The sequence below is a fragment of the Thunnus albacares genome, chromosome 24 (assembly GCF_914725855.1).
Source record: "Thunnus albacares chromosome 24, fThuAlb1.1, whole genome shotgun sequence".
NCBI classification, from domain to species: domain Eukaryota; kingdom Metazoa; phylum Chordata; class Actinopteri; order Scombriformes; family Scombridae; genus Thunnus; species Thunnus albacares.
The window spans coordinates 11030587-11044248 of record NC_058129.1 but is presented as its reverse complement, the minus strand read 5'-3'; the positions used below and the strand labels follow the sequence as shown (position 1 = coordinate 11044248).

The 13662-nt window shown below is 38.3% G+C and overlaps 2 non-coding genes across 2 annotated transcripts; one reads left to right on the top strand and one right to left on the bottom strand.

Annotated features, from left to right (window-relative positions):
* Window positions 1-6491: 6491 nt before the first annotated feature.
* LOC122978265 lies at window positions 6492-6610 on the bottom strand. Its single transcript, XR_006402433.1, has one exon. It is a non-coding gene; the product is annotated as a 5S ribosomal RNA (ribosomal RNA).
* A 346-nt stretch (window positions 6611-6956) lies between these two features.
* On the top strand, window positions 6957-7075 carry LOC122977790. Its single transcript, XR_006402007.1, has one exon. It is a non-coding gene; the product is annotated as a 5S ribosomal RNA (ribosomal RNA).
* The last annotated feature ends 6587 nt before the right edge of the window (window positions 7076-13662 follow it).

Sequence of the window (13662 nt, the reverse complement as noted above, 5' to 3'; positions counted from 1 at the left end):
CCTTTAAATGAAGAGGATATAATGCAGTGCCCTATGATGCTGTTGTAATGGGGCAAGCTGGAGGTTCTGTATGGGTGCCCCTCGAGTGAACAAGAAAAAAAAAGTGCAATTTAGTCTAGTTTAAGTCTAAAATATTGATGTGCAGAATTGGGTGCCCTCTCAATGAAAATGTGTGCCCTATAGGGTGCACTGTGCGGGAAAAAGACGTTGTGAAATGGCTCATTGAATGTATCAGGTGCCGTTTATATTTTTCATCCCTGCCCCTGAGTCCATCACTGCATGTAGCTGTTTTTAAGACACTTATTCATCGTAATTAAATTTCTAATAAATTACACATGTTGCTTTTTTAACTTAGTTTGCTGTAAATAAAAATTGTCACCAGCAAGTAACATTTGAATGTGGAAAACAAGAATAAATCAGCAGGATTCAATATTTCTTCTCAAAACATTCACTTTAGGTTAGAGTTAAAAATACACAGGAATCCTCCACAGTGCTTTCAATTTCAGCAGAAAAATGACTTCTGTAAAAGTAATACTGTAACATCTCTCTTACCTTTTGGAAAGAGTCCTAAAACAAAAAAGATCGTCATGACTGCAGCTTGTGCCATCATTGTGGCAAGTTTCAACTCAATTATACTGATCTCTGATGGTATCAATGTAAAAAAAAGTTCTCAGTAGAATAAATATAGATCTAAATATGAAACAGTAACATGGGGGGGGTGGGGGGGGGGGTGGAAAGCACATAGGTTTTCACCGAGAAAAATCCCCATAACTCCGGTATCATAGAAACAAAAAAGAAAGAGAAAATAAAATATAGCACTTTGAGATTATATAAGACTAATTAAAATTTAATGTAAACTAAATAGTTTTAGATTTGAGAAACAAGCCCGTGAAACTGATTAAAGTTAAGTAAATCATATGAAATAAATTAAAAAAGATGATAGAGTAATATAAATTAATAAGGCCATAAGGAATATTTAAAGATTAATTTCAGGAATTCATATGAACTCATTTATTACTGATTAGTATCATAAAGTAACTATTTCTTATCTCTTCACAGGAACATTGGTGAAATTGCTAACAACAAAAAAGAGAACCAGTCCCCCTCCAGGTCCTGATCCTGATGAATGTGAGTTCATTACATCCTAATGGTATTGATGACATGCCATGACTTCTAAAAATCATCATGACAAAATGTTCCCCATTATTTTTTCTGATCAGGTCCATCAGCTTCCACCATCTCCAGCACTTTAGCAACAGCAACATCACCATCCATAACTAAGTAGTTTATTTATTACTGTTAAGTATTCAGATAAGAAGATTATTACATTTGTTCTTTTCTGCTAACATTAGTGTGAATGTTTATGTATGTTTAGGCTAGATGTTGATGAGCAAATGTGGGATTTGCTCCCAAAGAGAAAGAGTTCATTTTTAATTGATTTGCATATATATATATATATGTATATATATATATATATATATATATATATATATATATATAGAGAGAGAGAGAGAGAGAGAGAGAGAGAGAGAGAGAGAGAGAGAGAGAGAGAGAGAGAGAGTAAACACAAACATTAAAGTGCAAAATCGCATGAAAAGTAAATTACCAACACACTTACAAATAAATATGTCTATCATGTAATATATTATCTCTAATTCAAACTTTGTATATACATATTGATAGATAAATATTGATATTGTCTTCTGCACTAACTTCACATTTCACAGTATAGATCACATTAACAAGGAAGAAGTTCCAATTTAACAGAAATTTGAATTATATTCCTTAGTGATTCTAAATTTGGGTTACTTCAATCCTCTTTAGTGCCATTATATTTTAATTTCTCATTCATAAAAAAGCCTATTCTTTTGTTCCCAGAAAGCACACTGGATGGCACCACAGTACCCTGAGATCAGTCTGTGACACAGTATCATTGTGATACATCCACGGTGTCACCAAAACACAACCTCAAGGCTTCAGCCTGCTTTGCCTCAACTTCCCCTGAATTCTTCTTCCTTGCTTCATGTTTCCTGTGCTGACATCCAACCATCCCACCTCAGGATGGGCAGTCAGTCATTTTTTAATCCAAATGTTTATCACTCCCTAAATATAAATATCTGTCCCATCCCTCCCCTCTGAATCACACCCCCCTCTCCAGTTTACTCCTCCTCTGGTTGAGTAAAAATCACCTATTTTTCTGTCTCCTCACATGATCGCAAGCACAAAAAGGAAAATTTATTACATCTATATCAGCTGGTTATACTAATAATTTACCTGCTAAACTTACTTGAAGCAAACTTGAACTATTGTACTGTGTTACAGTCAAGGTCACAATATTGATAACAGATTCAAATATAATAATACTTCCATGAAACATTGGTCATATTCCCTGACTTTTTAATTTCTACATTTAGCTGCTTGAAGCTCATAAAGAAAGATAAAGTGCTGAATATTGCAATCTAAAAGAAATATAAATTAGACATGTAAAATATAAACCATATATAAATACAGTAAATGGCTGTGACAAATTTCTCTTGAACATGAAGTTGCAAGTGATAGTGAAACTGAGTCACTGCACAGCTGACTCACTTTGAGGAATAGTAATCTGCACATTTACGATTAGCACTTAGTCAGACTGATGGTTGTGATGAGTAAATAACGCAGTTCCCAGAATACACTCTATTATAAAAAATTATATTTCACCATGTCTCAAACTGCTTCTCACGCCTCGAATAATATGAATTTCAGTGACACCTACTAAGTAGTACACTTTCACTGGAACTACTTCGTAGGTGTCAGGAATTTCCTTTAGTTTCTGGTTGTGTGATTAATTGTTTAAGTCTATAAAATGTCATTAAAGTCATGAAAGGTAAGAAACACTTTCCATTCATTCCTCAGAGCCTGAAATAACATCTTCAAAAATCTTTGGGTTTTTTTTTTTTTTGCTTGAAAAGTGACTTAAATGACTATTAAAGGGCACGTATCAAGCACATGTACAGGTCTATATTTTTATTCTGGGGCTCTACTGGACTATCTTTGCATAATTTACGTAAGGGATAATGCCCAATGAGGTGTCCATCAGCAAAGAAAAAAATCCCACCATTAATTTATATTTTCATGCGTTTTGCAATCAAAATCTAGTTTTTCACAAGTCATAACTCAGTTTCCCTGGTACTACCTGAGGGTTTGACTAATAACTGGAACAATCATTACCATCCCATAAAGTTCTTAAGCAATGGAAACATTGTTCACTACTCCAGTAAATAGGATGGCAATGGGATTTCTAGTCCGCATAGAAGCCTTTGGCTCAGCTTTGAGCCAGAAAGCTTACGTTATACCAGCAATATTCAAAGTCAATAACATTGCGTACGGTTGACAAACAGTAAATATAATTTGGCAGTATGTTTAACAACAAGATGAGCTAGTGATCCAGCCATGTCATTGTCCCCAAATCAATATCAAGATTTTTACGAATAAATGATAGGCCATGTGTAGGCATTCAGAAATATATAAAAATGCCTCATAAATAACATTGCGTATTCCTTCTCTTCTGCATGTGGATTCAACAAGTGGAAATACGGACAGAGCCATTGCCATTGCAACCCACATTGTGGTCGGAGGTGGGATCACATCTGTAGTGATGAGAACTACCATAGAGAATGAATTGAAAAGGTTTAGAGAGTTGAGCTCTATTCCCGTTCCTTACATACGGGAACTTCGTATGTATGTTCAAAACAAAGTGCAGAGTGTCTCAGGCACATTTTGAACAGGCACTACAGTTCATCAAATAAACTTAAAATTGTAGTCTACAGATATCCTGCGTGTGGCATTTAAGGAGCATTGGTAAATTGTACCATATACCCATAGCCTGAATGTGAGGCATTCAGGGAACGTGTAAATTATAGCATCTACTGATCACCTGTGTGTGAGGTGTTTAGGGAACATCAGTAAATTGTAGTGTCTACTGATAGTCTTCATTAGAGGATTTTAGAGGACGGACACAACTTTCTCTAGGTATTGAGAAAGCGGCCCGTTCCGAACAGGCACGTTTTGAACAGGAACTGCACTAATTGTTGTAATTATATATTAGCTTGTTAGCGTGTTGCAATAAATTGTAAATGGAGGCTTTGACTGTGTCCCTGTTGCTATGGTTACTCATTTTAGTCAGTGCATTAATTTAGAACGGTGAACAGTTTAATTGTATGTCCCAACAATTAAAAAAGCTAGAGTCAAGACATGTCAACAATACCAACTCTCCACAAATGTCTTTCTAATACTTATACCTGAATGAGCCATTTACATTATATGCAGTCACCACAGATGTACTGTACATATTAATTAGTCCAATTAACTGGTTTTCAGTGACATCATGAGTGAAATTATTAGATTAAGAGGTAAATTGGTTGCACTGACAAGTTAGTGTGATCCATCTCAACAGCTGTCCATCTCTTCTCTCCAGGAAAACATGACCTGAGCAACAAGCCACTTCTCCAAATTTGAGCCAGATGTCTGACTATCAACAACAGAAGGCCTTTCCTGTATGTCAGGAAATAGTTTGTGGTTTCAGTATCAGTATACATTTTGTGTAAACGTTTGACGTCACCAGGTTTTTGTAAAATGAAATTACACTAATGAAATTAGACTATTTGTCTTTTAAGTATAGATGACCTCAATGAAAGAAGCCCTCAAGTTCTCATTTGTAATGTCCCTCCCGGGCTACCATAGGGTTAGACAGGCCTTAGTACCGCCTACTTCCTTGTTGTCAGTTTGTTTGGTTTAACATGGATTTATAAAGAGAACTGGAAACAGTGTCGGAGGCGGGGCTCCGTTCATTCCTATGAAGGTTCGCTGAAGCCAAAAACTTTTAACTTCTTCTGCATTGCTTCTGCATCTGTGCGTCCCATAGAGCAAGCGCACTAGCGAATGTCGCCGGCCGAGCTGGCTTGTTGTGGTTTAGCCCTCTGGCAAACTTGAATGAGGATAAACAATTCAATCATGCGGCTCTTCTAGACTTTTGAAATGTGATTGGACTGAAAGGATCAAATTCTGATAGTGAGACAAGTCATTTCGCTGGGGTTGTGATGCTCCAAAAATGTATACGCTGACATCAAGACGTCTCTTTCACAATGTAAATCTATGGGAAAAAGTCTTTTGGGGCCAGTGTGCAACACATGACGTTGTAATTACACGGTTTGGCCACAATGTCAAATTGGTTTCTAAGCCCGGCGAGAGGTAAATACCGATGTTATGTTTCCTTATATTATGCATTTGTTTGGCAGTGTGTCAATTAATTTAATCCGTTTTCTTTTGACTGCCATTGCTTTTTTGTTTAGTTTGGGTTTGTTTAGCTTAGTTTTTGTTTTGCTACATTTTGTTTTTGCTGTGTGTCTGATTTGTTGTTAATACAGTTGTTAAATTTGCTTTACTACTGTATTATTTTTGCCTGTATTATTAGCCTTTAGGTTCATCAGGTGGTTTCTGTTATTGTTAGATTCTTTTGTTACATCCTGTCAGCCCTTCGTGGCATTTATTGCTTTCCTCCAAGAAGTAAATAACGTAGCGTGCTGCCACACAGCGCTACTGTTGTGAACTTAACCTGTTTTCTGTCTGTGTGAGTGCTATAGGACATGTAGCAAGCATGGCCGCCAAGACGCTGGCGGGTGTGGTGATAGGGTGTCTCACTTTAGCTGCTCACCCCCATGCGTAGGGCGTACAGGGCACAGCGGCGTGGTGATTACTCTATCCTAGTGTAACTTTTCTTTTCCCACTGTATACGGCTACGGCCAACCACCCCTTGGCACTCCCATTTTCTTATTGCAATTTATATCAATTTTAAATTAGTTAGCTTTAATAAATATCCTGTTTTTAATTTCTTTTTAAATTATTATAGGTCTAATTGTTGTTTTAATATTTTTTGTAATCTTGGGGGAATTTCTTGTCTCAGTCTCTCATTTACTGTCATCTATATAATTGTAAAGGATCTATGGCCTTTTAGCTGGTTTGGGTTGAGTATTAAAGGGTCAGTGCAACCTATAATTCTAAAAACCAAATCTGGGCCTTGCTTGTGCCCAGTCACACTTGTCAAAACCGCTTAGTTACATTACACAGTATTTGTTTTGACTGAATATTCCTTGTAAATTGTGAACCAGCTTTATGCTTATTATTATTTGAGGTAATAAATAATCATTGCTGCACATGCTATACTGTTTTTCTTCTTACATTTACCAGAATTCCTGTGTACATTGTTCCTCCAGTGATGAACTGCTTTGTTTTTAAGCTTAACAAAAGTGTCACAGTCTGCTTTCATCAGTCATCAAGCCTTAGCTCTACTTTGCCAATTTACATGACTGCACAAACGCTATTTTTTAATTTCAATTCCACCAGAACAGTGTTTTTACTTGTCTTGCCTCGTTCTTGCTCTGCATATCAAAGTCCTGTCTTCCATTAAAGAGGCAGCAGCGTCCTCTGCAGTTTGCAAAGAGAAGTGAAAAAGTTTACAGCACCTGGTATTCCCAGGCGGTCTCCCATCCAAGTACTAACCAGGCCCGACCCTGCTTAGCTTCCGAGATCAGACGAGATCGGGCGTGTTCAGGGTGGTATGGCCGTAAGCGAAGGCAACGCAGACAAACTAGTCTTTTATTGATGTCCCGACCCCCATCTGTGTGGGTTTATGTAGTTAAAGACATAAGTGTATTTTCTGAGCAGGAACCTCTAATTACACTGATACAATCCCCCAACATTAACAAGAATGATAAAGACTGTGTGTTATATAATAATGTGTACAGATAAGCAGCTGAGACATGGAGAGGAGCGCGCTTTTACAGCCTCATTTAGTCTTCTAGTATGATGTGTTTTATCTAGACAATCTACAGGCTACATATACAATCAGCACACATATAAACAGAATACATGACGTTACATCATGTATAAATAGTGTGTGTGTGAGTAATTCTGTCGCTTACGGCCATACCACCCTGAACACGCCCGATCTCGTCTGATCTCGGAAGCTAAGCAGGGTCGGGCCTGGTTAGTACTTGGATGGGAGACCGCCTGGGAATACCAGGTGCTGTAAGCTTTTTCACTTCTCTTTGCAAACTGCAGAGGGCGCTGCGGGGCTTTTATGAACACAGTTGCAGTAATTAAAGACTGATCATGTTGTTTGAAAGTGATTTTTGATTGTCCTGATGCTCCTTTTTTCCTTTTATACACTTGTAGAGAATGCCCCCTAATCCAACATTAGCACTGCTGTTAGTTTGTCATTAAATAAACAGATGAAACTGGAAATAAATATTTGTGTCCTGTCTTTCTTTTTTCTAATAGTTTCACAACACTAGTTTAATCAGATATTCTCTCAAATGTTATACTTTCAGTTTCAGTAGCTACTACTGATCATACAACATAATACTCTTGTTCCTGTCTTAATCTGTAATTTGACCTTTTCTGACCCCACAACCATGAAAAGGGGGTCAAGTTCAAGTTCAACATTTAGGGATTTATATGAAGTATAATGAAGCTCCTTCCCTTCTCCCAGGTAAAACAGTGCTGCTTGTGTTGCTGGTCATCAGACTGGTGACACCTTAAAACCTTTGATGTGCATATTTTAATGAAGTGAGCCACAAGAGTCAAACCTTTACCAAGGGTTTTCAATCTAACATACAGCTGCTAACTTTTAAAATTTATTGCTCAAGTTGGGATTGAACCCACAAGTTTAAAAGTTCAATGTTGCTGTCAAACACAGTGAGCTAAAGCTTTGCACTGCTGATTGGCTCAGGGTTGAACCCACAACTTCAACAAAGTCAGAAAGTTACCACAAGGGTGGGAAACACCCCACTCCACGTTCAACTGCTTCAGTGCAGACCACTGGCTGAACCACCAGGACCAGTTTGTCCGTAACACCAGGCAGCCAGGCTGTGAGGTAGCTTGCTTAGTGAGGCTACACTGCTGTCTGCTGTACGCCACCTGTCCCTCCCCCAGCACCACCAGACAGGCCCCAGGTGTCACTGTGCACATAACCTTTTAAATTGGTGTCTGATGCACGGTTAATTATGGGCTACAAACCATACAATGCTGGATTTTGTATATAAATTTGTTCTGTAAGCACTGACATTCTTGCACATAATACATTGGAATAATTACTCAAAGGATAAAATAAGATCTAACTCAAAATTATTACCAGTATATCTGTATTAATTAATGGATTTGGCTGTCTGTACTCTTTATTCTCTTTATTATTCAGCTGTGGAGACTCACAGAATAAGCAACCAATCAGAAGACAACAGACTGTGTGCTTTTAAACTGTGGGTTTAACAAAGAGTTGGAGATTTATTTTATTTTTTCATTGTCATGCAAAAGATTTAAATGCTCTCACAAAAACACCTTTTTGGGCATCTGATCCAGTTGCTTGAACTGTTTGGTAACATTTTAACTTTGTTGAAGCTGTGGGTTCAATCCAGCTGCACCACTGAGGACTGAAAACATCACATGAAAACATTGTGTCAGTGTGAATCCGTAGCTCACTGTGTTGAACAGAAACACTGAAGTTTTAAAGTTGTTAAAAGTTTTAAGGTTGTGGGTTCAAGCAAGAGACAGCAGTGTGGCCTCACTAAAGCAAGCCACCTCACAGCCTGGCTGCCCGGTGTTACGGACAAACTGGTCCTGGTGGTTCAGCCAGTGGTTGGCACTGAAGCAGTTTTACGTGGAGTGGGGTGTTTCCCACCCTTGTGCTGACTTTTTGACTTTGTTGAAGTTGTGGGTTCAACCCAGAGCCAATTAGCAGTGCAAAACTTTAGCTCACTGTGTTTGACTGCAACACTGAACTTTTAAACTTGTGGGTTCAATCCCGACTTTAGCGATGACTTCTTAAAGTTAGCAGCTGTATGCAAGATTGAAAACCCTTGGTAAAGGTTTGACCCTTGAGGCTCACTGTGTTAAATTGCTACTCAAACGTTTTAAGATTCAAGCCAGAGCTGCTTGGAGATTTTTTAAAGCCAAAATCTTGAGTCATGGCTGTCTGGGTCCAGTAGCTCAGTCTGTTTGGTAGCTGTTTAAAGGCTTTGAAGTTGTGGATTCAATCTTCAATCAGTCAGACACAAGATAAACCACTGAAGAGTAAAAACAACGAACATCATCTACTTGTTTCCATTTGGTAACTTTTTAAAACCAATATCTTGATTAAAGACAGAAACGCTCTGACAAACATTCGTTCAATCCTCAGTCTCTCGTTGAGCTTTTTCCAAGTCAGCCACATTTCTGAAGGTTGAACAGTCCCAATGAAAACTCTAAAACATTATCTGGTTGTGAAGCTCACTCTGTTAGACATCTTTGTTGAAGTTTAAGGGTTGTGGGTTCAATCCCAACACCCTCATTGCATTTTTTCAAATCAGACACACTCCTGAAGATTGAAGATCCAAACAGCTCTGGCTTGAACCCTAAACCCTATGGGTAGCATATTTTAACGAAGTGAGCCACAAGGGTCAAACCTTTACCAAGGGTTAAACGTTTACTAAGGGTTAAACGTTTACTAAGGGTTAAACCTTTACCAAGGGTTTTACATCTTACATACAGCTGCTAACTTTAAAAATTCATTGTTCAAGTCGGGATTGAACCCACAACTTTAAAACTTCAGTGATGCTGTCAAACACAGTGAGCTAAAGCTTTGCATTGCAGATTGGCTTCGAGTTGAACCCACAACTTCAACAAAGTCAGAAAGTCACCACAAGGTTGGGAAACACCCCACTCCACGTAAAACTGCTTCAGTGCAGACCACTGGCTCAACCACCGGGACCAGTTTGTCCGTAACACCGGGCAGCCAGGCTGTGAGGTTGCTTGTTTCATTGAGGCCACACCCCTGTCTCCTGCTCGTTTATGGACTCTACAGGTGCAACTGTTTGTGTTCTCCACCAAAACATTTTAATTGATTTAGTGACACACTGATAGTCTCACAGTGTCAAAATCACCCTGTTCCAAGGATCATATTGTTAACTCTGCCAGGGTCACAAAAGTAACATCAATGCACATTTTCCTCAGGTGGGTCAGTGGTTCTGCTAGCCAAGTGGTTACAGAAAAGGGCTGATGACCACAAAGTATTAACCATTCAGCAAAATTGAGAAACCATATTGGAGAGCAATAAGAGCAATAACAAGAAACCATTTAAAAGCAAGTGTATTAAAATGGATTTCCACTTGTGCTTTACAAGAACAGAGTGTCTTAATTATACTTTCTTTGGCATGATGCATATGACATTCATTGATTTAGGATTTTTGGTTGATGGGAGAGTACCTTGACTGGCTGAGTGGTTACAGAAGAGGGCTGGCATTCACAAGGTTGCTGGTTCAATCCCCAACTCAGCCAGAGGAACCTGCAGAAGGCAGGTATGACCACACACAAGCTGTATTCCCTCCATGTGCAAATAACTTATTTTCATGAAACATTAAGTGTATCATGAGGGGTGTGAGGACAAAATGTGTAAGAGATAAACACCTATGTGTCTAACCACAAGGATAGCTCAGTGGGATGAGTGACAGGTACTATACACCTGAGCACATGGTTGTTGGTTCAATCCCTGCTCAGGGATAAAGATCTTCTTGGTTGCTCTGCCTGTAATGTTGGTCTACAAAGTATTGATATTGGCTCCAACCAAATACAGAGTACGTATATCTAAGTATAAGAGTGCATATAAAGTATAAGAGTACATATATAAGTATCACAGCAGTCTCCAACAGTATGTAGACACTGACTGTCATTTGAGAATTTTGCATTTTATCCCGATAGGCAGGCGGTGGTTTTGTGTATTAATAATGACAGAACATAATAAGCAACAAACATGCGATGGCAAGAGACTTCCAACATTTTTAAAAACTTGTTCGCACCTTCATTCATCAGTAAAAGTTCAGCTGTGCAGGACTTTTTGCTGCATAACCCCCTGCATACAGACCTTTGGAACATCGGGGGAGGACAAGGCCCCCCCCCTTACCCACCCATGTGGGACACATTTGAGTTTGCTCCAGTTACTGATGGAGGAGAGGGAATCGAACCAGCCACCTCACGTCCGCAGACGTATCTGAGATCTGTGTTGACGACGCCATCACTCCACCAGGTCCCCTTCACACTGACAACTCATCTCTGAGCACTTTTAAACCTCTTCTCTGAGTCATCACTTTCAAAATTCACTGACAGAGTCAGGATCGAACCCACAACCTCAAAACAACAACAAAGCTGTTCAACACAGTGAGCCACAAGACCAGATCGCATGTAACTGTCTTCATCAGAGGTTTTCAATCTACTGCAGTGAGGCTGACTTTAAAAAAGTCAGTGAAAGTCAGGATTGAACCAACAACCTCAAAGCTTCCATGTTGACATTCAACACAGTGAGCTACATGATTAAATGGCTTTCAACAAGTGCTTTTCACATGAGCTTATTAATCTGTAGCAGTACACTTAAAAACGTTGATGAACAGGGTCAGAGTTGAACCCATAACCTCAAAACTTCAAGAGACTGTCTAACACAGTGAGCCACAAGATGAGATGGAATCGGAATCTCTGTGTTCATTTAAGGTTTTTAATCTCCAGCGGTGTGTCTGATTTTAAAGCCAATGTTGTAGATTGCTGTGATACTTATATATATACTCTAACACTTATATTATGTACTTTTTTACTTTTTATGCAGTCTTATACATATGTACTCTGTGTTTGTTTGAAGCCAATATCAGTGCTCTGTAAGCACACATTAAAGACAAAGCAACCACAAACATATTTATCCCTCAGCAGGGATTGAACAAACAATCCTGTGCTCAGGTATTTATCACCTGTTACTCATCTTACTGAGACATATTTCAGGTCATCCACATGGAGGTTTATCTCAGCCACACCTCAGCTTCACCTCCTGCACACTTTATGTTCACTTAACATTTCAGGAAAAAAATGTGTTACAGGTGAAAGAGCATCACTTGTGTGTTATCTACCACATTGATGCATATCTGGCAGAGTCAGGAATTAAACCAACAACCTTGTGATCTGGAACCCTTTTCTGTAACCACTAGGCCAGTCAGAAACACAGTTAGTTTGACACTGTGATGCTAAATCAAGTAAAATGTTTTAGTAGAGACTTTGGTCTGAGAATAACTGATCAACTGTTGCCCTCACAGCCACCTCACAGTCTGGCTGCTGGGTGTTACAGACAAACTGGTCCTGGCCGTCCAGCCAGGCTGTGTGCACTGCAGCCCCCAGTGTCACCAGTCTGATGATCAGCAACACAGGCAGCCCTGTTTTACCTGGAGAAGGGGAAGGAGCTTCATTACACTTTGTATAAATCCCTTAATGTTGAATTTTGGTTGCCTTGATCTAAAAAGAAATTAAGAAAATGTAGTGAATGTTACCAATGAGAGTTGCCTGTGACTGACATTTGTAAAGGAGGCTGCTCAGGAAACCGGCCAACTACAAGCCCAGAATATTTATTTTAAAATCACTTTACTGGTATCTGAACATCTTCAACTTGAACTTGACCCCTTTTCATGGTTGTGAGGTCAGAAAAGGTCAAATTACAGATTAAAACAGTAACAAGAGGATTATGTTGTATGATCAGTAGTAGCTACTGAAACTGGAAGTATAACATTTGACAGAATATCAGATTAAACTAGTGTCGTAAAACTATTAGAAAGAACGACAAGACACAAATATTTATCTCAGGTTTCATTTGTTTATTGAATGACAAACTAACAGCAATGTTAATGTTGGATTCTCTACAAGTGTATAGAAGGGTGGTATGTTATTGTTTTTCACTTCTCTTTGAAAACTGCAGAGGGCGCTGCTGAGCTTTTATGCACACAGTTACACTAATTAAAGCCTGATCATGTTTGAAAGTGATGTTTGATCGTCCTGATGTTCCTTTTTTCCTTCTACACACTCGTAGAGAATGCCCCCTAATCCAACATTAACACTAAAAACACAAACACAAACACAAAGCATGTGTTGGTAAAATGTGCAGGCATTGTAAAAGAATGAACAAATGAATTTTGCTAAAAAAAAAAAATGAAATCACACTGAATGTAAATAATGAATGTGTATTATTCCTGTAAAGATGCAACTTTTCTATAAAACTATTAACATTTATTCTATTTTTCTTGTTTGCATATCAAATATTTCTGAACATGAATACTTTCTCATAGTATCATGTGCCTAATTAGCTAAATTTTTCATCAAGCAGTGACTTTGTTGCTTCCTCTTGGTTCGGCATTAGATTTATTTATTTTCTTTTTTATCCATGTAAGTCTAACAACTGTGATACAAACACAGCAGACTATGATGGCAATTCTGTGTGACTTTAAACCCTACCAAGTATTTTGTAATTTCTTATTGTTTTACACCAATTTATTGTTGCACCCATCCATATTCTTACAAAATGTAAATAGATTCTGGTTTTGTTCTTTTAAAATATTTACTGCTGCTTATTTTGTTTTTATTTTTTGTCATAAAAAACCTAGCAATGGCAGAGATCCAAATCCAAGATAGCCTTTGTAATTTTTTTGGTGAAAGGAAATCGCATTAAACTTGAACGGCTCAAATTTTTTATAATGCCATGAGAAACTTCACTCAGTTATAGAATATGATTTATTTCAGGAACCTATGTTTCAAAGTTGGACAAGCTGCAGGCAAAGCACCAAACTT